An 11,018-nucleotide genomic window follows, 5' to 3' on the forward strand; every position below is an offset into this window, starting at 1 on the left:
GCGAGCGCGTGGTCGGCCGCCAGCCGCAGCGCACAGTTGTGTGTGTGCAGCGCGGCCGCCTCCCGTCCGCGCCGCTCCAGGCTCTCCTCCAGCGCCACCCGGAGCGCTCTGTCAAGAGTGCTAGTACATCATATCACCAGTAACCTGCAGCTCGGCGAGCGCGTGGTCGGCCGCCAGCCGCAGCGCACAGTTGTGTGTGTGCAGCGCGGCCGCCTCCCGTCCGCGCCGCTCCAGGCTCTCCTCCAGCGCCACCCGGAGCGCTCTGTCAAGAGTGCTAGTACATCATATCACCAGTAACCTGCAGCTCGGCGAGCGCGTGGTCGGCCGCCAGCCGCAGCGCACAGTTGTGTGTGTGCAGCGCGGCCGCCTCCCGTCCGCGCCGCTCCAGGCTCTCCTCCAGCGCCACCCGGAGCGCTCTGTCAAGAGTGCTAGTACATCATATCACCAGTAACCTGCAGCTCGGCGAGCGCGTGGTCGGCCGCCAGCCGCAGCGCACAGTTGTGTGTGTGCAGCGCGGCCGCCTCCCGTCCGCGCCGCTCCAGGCTCTCCTCCAGCGCCACCCGGAGCGCTCTGTCAAGAGTGCTAGTACATCATATCACCAGTAACCTGCAGCTCGGCGAGCGCGTGGTCGGCCGCCAGCCGCAGCGCACAGTTGTGTGTGTGCAGCGCGGCCGCCTCCCGTCCGCGCCGCTCCAGGCTCTCCTCCAGCGCCACCCGGAGCGCTCTGTCAAGAGTGCTAGTACATCATATCACCAGTAACCTGCAGCTCGGCGAGCGCGTGGTCGGCCGCCAGCCGCAGCGCACAGTTGTGTGTGTGCAGCGCGGCCGCCTCCCGTCCGCGCCGCTCCAGGCTCTCCTCCAGCGCCACCCGGAGCGCTCTGTCAAGAGTGCTAGTACATCATATCACCAGTAACCTGCAGCTCGGCGAGCGCGTGGTCGGCCGCCAGCCGCAGCGCACAGTTGTGTGTGTGCAGCGCGGCCGCCTCCCGTCCGCGCCGCTCCAGGCTCTCCTCCAGCGCCACCCGGAGCGCTCTGTCAAGAGTGCTAGTACATCATATCACCAGTAACCTGCAGCTCGGCGAGCGCGTGGTCGGCCGCCAGCCGCAGCGCACAGTTGTGTGTGTGCAGCGCGGCCGCCTCCCGTCCGCGCCGCTCCAGGCTCTCCTCCAGCGCCACCCGGAGCGCTCTGTCAAGAGTGCTAGTACATCATATCACCAGTAACCTGCAGCTCGGCGAGCGCGTGGTCGGCCGCCAGCCGCAGCGCACAGTTGTGTGTGTGCAGCGCGGCCGCCTCCCGTCCGCGCCGCTCCAGGCTCTCCTCCAGCGCCACCCGGAGCGCTCTGTCAAGAGTGCTAGTACATCATATCACCAGTAACCTGCAGCTCGGCGAGCGCGTGGTCGGCCGCCAGCCGCAGCGCACAGTTGTGTGTGTGCAGCGCGGCCGCCTCCCGTCCGCGCCGCTCCAGGCTCTCCTCCAGCGCCACCCGGAGCGCTCTGTCAAGAGTGCTAGTACATCATATCACCAGTAACCTGCAGCTCGGCGAGCGCGTGGTCGGCCGCCAGCCGCAGCGCACAGTTGTGTGTGTGCAGCGCGGCCGCCTCCCGTCCGCGCCGCTCCAGGCTCTCCTCCAGCGCCACCCGGAGCGCTCTGTCAAGAGGGCTAGTACATCATATCACCAGTAACCTGCAGCTCGGCGAGCGCGTGGTCGGCCGCCAGCCGCAGCGCACAGTTGTGTGTGTGCAGCGCGGCCGCCTCCCGTCCGCGCCGCTCCAGGCTCTCCTCCAGCGCCAGCCGCTGCTCGTGCGCGGTGCGTAAGCTCTCTAACGCCACTTCCTGGTTCCAAATAATCACATTTGTTTAACTAAATAATGTACGAACAAGATGTTAAGTGTCATCATCAACATGCACACCGTGTAGGCAATTATTTTGTGACTACCTTATTAAGAACCCAAATAAAAAATACACACCCAAAAAATACACCGCTAGAGTTAAATTTAATTCCGTTTTTCTACATCCAAAATCTATTGAACACTTATTAAGTAAGATTTTCTTTAGGTGTACCCCAAGGAAGCGATCTTGGACACCTATTCTTCCTAATTTATGTCAATGACATGCTAGACTTATTTAGAGCTAGCGATGACGTTGACATAATTGGCTATACCGAGTTCTGCAAAGAAATTTTTTATGCCAAAATAATACTAGACGAATTAAAATACCTTATTTTGTAAAAACCATTTTTGCTCAACGGTTTCCTGCATTTGCCTTTCCTTATTCTTAGTCAAGTAAATAAGCTCCAAAATATTACTAATTTGTCTAAACATGAATTTAAAAAGACAACTAAGGATATACTGCATTCCCTAGACTATGACTCTACTGAAGCCTTGCTTAAAATAACCCACTAAGATTTTTCAAAACACACACTCACACAAACACATCACACAAGCACACTCACATATACTCTGCCAGATCACTACTAAAATCATAAATAAATATTATGTACGTGCTTAAAAACATAGATAATGGTTACTTCTGATACATTATATTAATTTAAGAAAGGAGTACTTTACTTATATCAAATATTTTCAGAACTCATTTAAAAAATTAATTTGAAGCTCACTCATGAACCTGTATTGTAACTTAATTGTATTTGTATGTTCACTTCTTTTCCGCGATACATAGTCAATAAATATATTTTCTTTCTTTCTTTTTGGAGAATAATATAAAATCAAAATCAAAATCACTTTATTTATGTAGGTCACGAAAATGAATCTTATGAATGTCAAAAAAATATTTTTCTTATTAAATCTACCGCTACTTCCTAAAGGGTCAATGTAACAAAAGATTAGTAGCAGTATTATTTATTAATATTAAATTATTTAAAAAAATATCAAGTTTTTAACTGAAAATATTCGTCTAATAAGAAGTTTTTAGTATATTTAGGTTAGTATATTTAGGTATTTAGGTATATTTTAAATTTAGATGAGAAATTTCTATTTCACGATACCTCTCTTATTATCTTTGGGATGTGATTATAGATTTTTATGCACATTCAAAAACAGTTTCTCTGACATAATGTAGTTCTACAGCAAGGTACTTGTAGTTTGGTAGGGTCCCTGGATGGGAAAAGAGAAGTGTTTTCATGTTTACTGAATTCGCTAAAATTTTTTCGAACAAACCTACAGCACTCAAATATGTATAATTCAACAATTGTTAATAGGTTATATTTTTTTAATACATTTATTGCAGTAGCCTTTACAAATTTCATGAGTACAGTCTGCCAAACTACGTAAGTAGTTTGTCAGCAGCAGCTCTCGTGCAAAGATAATACTAACAATAATAACTATAACACTAACTATACTACTTACAATAAAACTAAATTTACAGTATTAACCTAAAACTACTATTAAAACCTAATGTACAGCATTCAACTTATTTCGTATTTGTAAATTAACACGGCTTATTAAAGTTAAAATTATAAATTAAATAAACTTATGTTAAATCCATTTCATGGGCACAGTGAGAGATAATGTTTTGTGAGAATGAGTTTAAGGTGATTTTTAGAGGAAACATCTTTTAGCAAATCCTGCGGCAGTTCATTTATGACAGTGGTCACTATCCAACGTTTTTCTCTTTTCCCATAGTTGTTTTTAATTTTAGGCATAACTAATTTGTCTTTCTTTGAAATACGGGTCTGCAGCTTTCAATGAGTCCTTTTCCTGCTGCAGCCCTCAAACATTTTTTTAGCGCTTTTAAACTGTAAGCCGTTAAAGTAGCTTTTTCCGACATAGTTTTTTTTATTCTCCTTATTGCAAAAAAAAACTTATTAGGACGTTTGCATGATTCAACGTAAGCTTTCCCATTACAATTATTATCCATTATTATGCCTAAGAATTTGGTATTTTCAATTTCATTATATGTTATGTTTTTAAGGGGTCGGTAAATGGTATTATAATTTTTAATTTGTATAAGTTTTGTTTTTATTATATTCATATATAAATTGTTCCTTTCTAACCATTTGCCGATTTTAATGATTTCATCATTTATGACCGAGTCGTATGGTTTTTTTGAGTTTCTGTCAGGGATAATTATTGTAATATCATCAGCATATAACACACACTTATTTTCTGTAATATTTGGTAGGTCGTTTATATATAGTAGAAATAATAATGGTCCAAGTACTCTGCCCTGAGGTACCCCGGCTTTAGTTGATTCCAACTTGATTCATTTGGTACATTTGATCTTGCGTCAATCTTTTCAATATGGACACACTTTTGCCTAATTTTTAATATAACTTTCCAGACATTTTGAAGTGACACCTCTAAGCCCATATAAATTACATTTGTTTATGAGAATTTCAAAGTCGACACAGTCAAAAGCTTGGGTCATATCAAAGAATACTGCTGTTACTCTATTTTTTTGATCTATTTTTGTTATGAATGCGTATTGTTCCTCTTTAATGACGTTAAATTTCGTTAAGAAGTCGCTTAATCGTTTATACATTATTTTCTCAAAAACTTTTGATAGAATGGATATAAGAGTTATTGGTCTACAATTAATAAGTTCCGTATGAGTACCTTTTTTGTGAAGTGGTTTTATAATAGATGACTTAAGAGTTGTGGAGAATTGTCCTTGTTGTGATAAATTGATTAAATATGTCAGTACTGCAACTAATGCATTTTTGCATGTTTTTATAATATGGCTTGTTATGTTATCATGACCAACAGCCTTGGTGTTATTTAAAGAGTTGATTGCTATTATTACCTTTGGGCGCTAAGAATATGGAGGAATTTACCGTATTTATTAATTTGTAGTCTGGTTTTATTCCATTAACATTCTTACTTCTATTTAATAAAATAATCATTAAATTCATTTGCAATATCATTTGTATTTTGTATATTTTTGCCATTATGTATAATCTTGTCAACATTATAGGTGTTATATTTACATCAACTTTATCTTAATAAGAATCCAAACTCCTTTACCTCTATTTCTTGAATTCTTTATATAACGTTCACTACTATTTGTCTTGGCATTGTATATGCATTTCTTAAGAATTTTACTATATTGCTTATAATTGTATTTATATTTAATATTTCTAGTATTGTTTTTGTTTATGTAATAATGATGCAAGTTAACGTTTTGTGTTGCAGGATTTTCTTAATCCCTTACTAGGTACGGTAGGTAGTATCGACATTACATATTCAAAGCAAACAGCATTTCATGAAAACAATCACATCGCACTGAACTCATCACCCAGAAACTACTTTTAACTAGAAGTACAGCAGTACAAGTACTGAGCTGTATAGTGTGATGACATTATAATTAAATGGCCGCACCTGATAGTTCTTCTTGTCCGTGAGCAGCTGCGCCACGTGGTGGTGGTCAGGGCTCTTGCCGGCCGCCACCAGGGCCTCCAGCGCCCGCACCCTCATCATCAGCCGCTGCTCGCCCACGAACAGCTCCCACGAGGCCTGCGCCTCCGCGCGGGTCCGCTCCAGGCACTCTTGCAGCGAGCGCTGCCGGGCTTCCAGGGACACCTCACGCTGAGCCGCCTCCTGCATCATCAATCAAAATCTTACATTATCAAACGAGCATTTCGTGCTTTATTTATAACCTAATATTGACCTTTGTTTAGAAATACTAACCAAAAGTTTCACTTTATGTCAACGCCAGATTTCATATCGTCGACTGTATTAAATTTAATTATATTATTATGGCGAGCCGGCCACCTCGACCGATCAAATAACTCAAATAATACATCGTCACCTACTTTGTGAATCATACTTCATCTTTCATCTAACTGTCAAATACAACCCCCTTCATTCACTCTATTCCACTTCAACTACTTGCACACGACACCTGACTTACACAAGAAATTATAATTGTAATACTGTCCACATAAACCAAATATACATTTTAAAGAAGATATCAATCTTTATTTTCTTTATCACGAACAGTTTATATATTAATATAAGTTATAAGCTAGTATTAACTAGCTGACCCGGCAAACGTTCTTTTGCCATATAAAGTATAATTCACGCGATAGTTTTATAAGTAATAAAATATTGCCTATATTATAGCCTGTACATCATTTTGTTCTATTGTCAATAGTTTTTGCAGCGCACGCAAAAATAGGTTTTCGATTTTACACCTTGCGTTACAAAATAGCAATTTTAATACGGATCCCTAATTTTGAAAAAAAAATTAGGGTTCAAACAGCCTTCCTCGATAAATGGACTACCCAACACTGAAAGAATCATTCAAATCGGACCAGTAGTACCAGAGATTAGCGCGTTCAAACAAACAAACACTGCAGCTTTATAATATTAAGTATAGATTACAATTACATTACAATTATTTGTTTAGTATCTTATGAATAAATATAAGTGCATTTTCATGTTCTTTACTAAAATTGAATGTCGTTTATTTTCTGCATTACACATAATTTTTTTGTTTATAAACATACTATTAAGACCTTTTTAATAAAGTGATATTATGCTTTCTCTTAATATTAATACATTTTAAGAAGGCAGAATATTTATTTTAAGACAACAATAGCTTTGTTTATTACTAAGTGCGACTGTAAACTTTAATTAACTAACCTGTAAATAGTTGTTCAGTTGATATATGTCGTTAAGGTGTAGCTTTGCTTCCATGCCATCGGGGTGAAATAATTTTAATAGAGCCACAACCGGAGGATACGTGGTCTGAAAGACAAAATCAATAAATAATGTTTATCATACTCCAAACTTGAATATATTATGCCATTATGGTAATAAACCCTCACACAGTCCCGACCTGGTAAATTTTATAAACGACTAGCTGAACCAGCAAACGTTGTATTGCCGATATTAAAATCGTGATACAAAAGTAACTGTTGATCGTAGATGGGTGAAAATTTGAAGTTGTATGTATTTTTTAATGCTGACTCATAATCCAACAAATTTAAAAAAAAATGTCAAAAAAAGAATTTCGTGTGGACCCTTAACATTTAGGGGTATGAAAAATAGATGTTGGCCGATTCTCAGACCTACTCAATATGCTCACAATTTATGAGAATCGGGCAAGCCGTTTCGGAGGAGTACGGGAACGAACATTGTGACACGAGAATTTTATATATAAGATAATTTCAGAGAAGTCTGCTATTATACATATCGGGTACTGTGGGTATGTTTAAAAACTCTTAGGAAATGTTGAAGAGATGTAGAATCTCTTTTCGAAGAGATCTGTAAGAATGTGTGAGCTAATAGCTTCAGTATATAGTTCCGTCATATGTTACAGTGTTTAAAAAATAATGACCATTATTTCTTCTACTTTACGTGTGGGAGGCCGCTAAGCAATATTGTTGAGTCACTATTTTGTGTTTCGGTACAATATATAGTAAAATTACTGGGTTACTCAGTCTTTTGACAATATTCGTTTTTCAAAAACCCTTAGTGGCACTATATTAATTACAATCAGGTGTATAACTTTCACAACAATAAAATCTTAGCCTAATAAAAACATATAAACACGTATGCATTATTGCATACGCAACATCATTTCATTTTTCATAAAAAATTGTACCGTAATGCCTTAAGTAGGTATTGAGTTTTTAATTTTTATAAGCTTCTTGAAAACAATAAATCGTTCCCACCTTCTCTGCACTATTCGTGCTCTCCACCACCGAGATACCGAACTGGACGACGTCTCCGGAGAACACCTCGTGCGGCTCCTTCGTGAACGAGCATCGGTCATTGTTGATGAAGGTGCCGTTACTGCTTTGGTTGTCCTGGAAATATACAATACTTATAAATCTATATTTTATCAGTCATTAAAAGACGCGTACTGGCAGCTGCCAGAATATTCTCGAACTCCATACTTCTCTCGAGCAGATAGATAAACAACTCAAACAAACAGGCTCATTATTTATACGAAAAGACACTGTGTACCTGTATGGTAAAAAAACAAATCCAATGTCATTTCGAATTTAGAACCCTTGGGTGACCTGACTATTGAACATCATGAATTGATGAATGATGAATAATTGTGAATTCGTGTGTCGTTAATTATTATTCCAATAAATTGGCGGCAGTTGAAAACTGCGTTATAGCGTGCTTATTTATACTCTATGGTTTATTACGATTTTCGTTGTTGACTTAATAAACAAAAAAGTATTGATATACTTCGATTATCCTTTCATAAAGAATATATATATTCCACGTGGTGGGTCCACGTGCCACTGTTTACAACTGGTTCAATGACTTTAAACGTGGTCTCAGAAATTGTACTGAGGAACGTCCTGCAACTGCGAGACGATAGCATCATTATAGTGCGGCGCATGAGAGAGGCTGATAAGATAGTGATGTACCTACAGATTCGGACAAGCTTAGGCTCTGGTATGACTCAGCTGCAAAAAATCATACATGAGCGTTTAATCGTAATGAAACTTTAATAACTCTTGTGTTTATAAGTATTAATTTACTTTTTTTTTCTTTTTTTGACTTACTCGTGTAAGCCTTTCAGTTTTTGACATTTGAGTATTTTTGTTGCGTCACTTTGCATATACCTATTGTAATTGAAATGATTTGTAAAACAATTAAAATGTAAATCTTGACTTAAAAGAGTGGCAATGAGTGTCTTGCTACTTCTCATTAGCTCAACCCTTTACGAAGTAGCGGTAAATTCAATAAGAAAAAAAAAATTTTTTTTTGACATTCATAAGTGTCATTTTCGTGACCTACATGAATAAAGTGTTTTTGAATTTGAATCCAGTTTTGTATTTTCGAAGATCTCTGATTGTGACCCATTTAAAAGCTAACGATGTAAAGAGCTCTAATATTCGCCACTTAGTTGCTTTATTAGTAACGATTAAATATTTAATCGATAATAATAATTAATATTTAATTAAATGACTAATAAGAATAAATATAGCACAAAACGAGTTACAAGAGCAACAGCGGCCTTTAAGAGGGGGAGGTTGTTAAGGCAGCGGTAATTATCTTAATAAGATAATCCTAGACATAAACTCTAAGATTAATAAACCTATAGTTATTTTGCGTATTTTTTAAAGAATTGTATTCGTTTTGCTAATGAGTAAAAATAAGAGCCGATTAAAGTAACATCAGTATGTTGGGTTAAACGTTTTATTTGCTACATAATCACCCCAGATAGTGCACCATGCACCTTAGTATTTGTATGGCTTCTAAGTAGGTACGTTACATTGTTAATTCAGCATTGCTTATTCCAGCTTCATTAAACCTCGTTTTATAATCAAGCCCTGTCGAAATCGTTATTTCAGTGAAGGAATTTTTCCCTAGTAGGAGAGCTCTAAATTATTTATCAAAAAATCTGAACGGGGGTTTTGAAACGGCGGTTAGCAGATCCAACACTACGCAAAGAAAAAATATTCACCTACCCTCATACTATTAATTTTTTTTAAAGCGACTTAGCCGTGTACATATTGATCATTTGTATATATCAATACCAATTTGATACATTTTAAAATTATTGGTGCAGTGACTTAATTCTAATATATTTAAACAAGCAATTCTTGGAATTTTATTTTTGTATCTATATTTTTCATATCTTGGAATCGGCCTTACAATTTAAATGAAGGTTTTTACACTGATTTTTTTTTCTATTATTTAACAATATCATTACAGTCCACAAACATACCTACATAATAAATCAGATATTACGGTTTCGGCCAACCATCATTGCAGGTGTGGTGATTAGCCGATTCCTAATTTAGGAAGAATCGAGACTTTTAATGTCCAGGTCGACCGACCTGGAAACTGCATTTCAGCTCTGTAAGTGGGCTTGTGTCGAATAAACCGTAATACAAATAGCTGAAATGTCGATAAAATTTGTAATACCTCTATCAGACCCTAACCACAAACATATATATACCAGAGGAGAGACCGACGAAGAATATGAAACTGTGAGTTGGATGGTATTGTCGTCTGTCGTAAGACAAAGTAAAACAAATCGACAAGTGATCCGACAGTCAACATAATATTATAATTAAAATTAAGATGGCGAATCCAAAATAGCTACCATGCCAAGTATAAAAAAAGTCCCAATGACGTTCTATACATTATAGACAAATTAAGTCGCATAAAACAAAGCCGCACTTACTCCAGTTGCTTAAAATATTCTAGGCCAAAGAGTAGCAATGGAAAAACATTTATCCAGTTTATCTTGAATTTAGAACCCGATTCGGACAGTGACAGTTGACACACCACTAAGGAGAAAAAAGTGCTTTAAGCACACTTTTGCCTTTCCGCTATCAAACTGCGAATGATATGTCCTAGGTTATATTTATGTAAAAAGTTATTGATATAGCGGCCACAGAAATAAATCCCAGGAGAAATCTTGATTTAACTCTGCCAGTATTTTATTAGTGACAGCCGTATCATAGTACGTTATGACGTAACTTTGTATTGTGATGCAATAAACAGGTCATCTTCTCTTTTTATCACTTACACCAATAACAAAAGTTTCGACCGATACCTAATAGTTTGTATTACTGCCCCACCTGCACCCTGCGCCCTGGTCGTATGCGTACGTAGATATTAATTACAGCAATTAAAACGACGTAAACCAGTTCCGATTTGGCACGTAGCGCGTGTTATGGCGACGGCCGGTGTTTTTATCGATTTTGCTGTTGGACCCCATTTCATTTGTCATCAGCTTTCCCAACAAACCGCGACTGTACTGTGACACATTGTAAATGCGATATTGAAATTACTTATTACAGTAATACGGGAAACGGAAACTTCGGATCCCTTTTGAAGAATATTGTGCTTTAGTATGTCCATACTTCATTTCTAATCAAAGAAAATATATTTAGATATATATAAGTTATAATAAGCTGTTTGCATTAACTTGTTAAGTCATAGATCCATATTATACTATCAATTAATTTTCGTTCTCAATTTCAAGCAGTGTAAAAGGTAAATAATATGAAAACAATTGCAGTATTGCCACGAAGCTAAACACAGCCGAACTCAATCTCATAGAGTATAAAGTGTTA

The sequence above is a fragment of the Leptidea sinapis genome, chromosome 38, assembly GCF_905404315.1.
Source record: "Leptidea sinapis chromosome 38, ilLepSina1.1, whole genome shotgun sequence".
Taxonomy (NCBI): Eukaryota; Metazoa; Arthropoda; class Insecta; order Lepidoptera; family Pieridae; genus Leptidea; species Leptidea sinapis.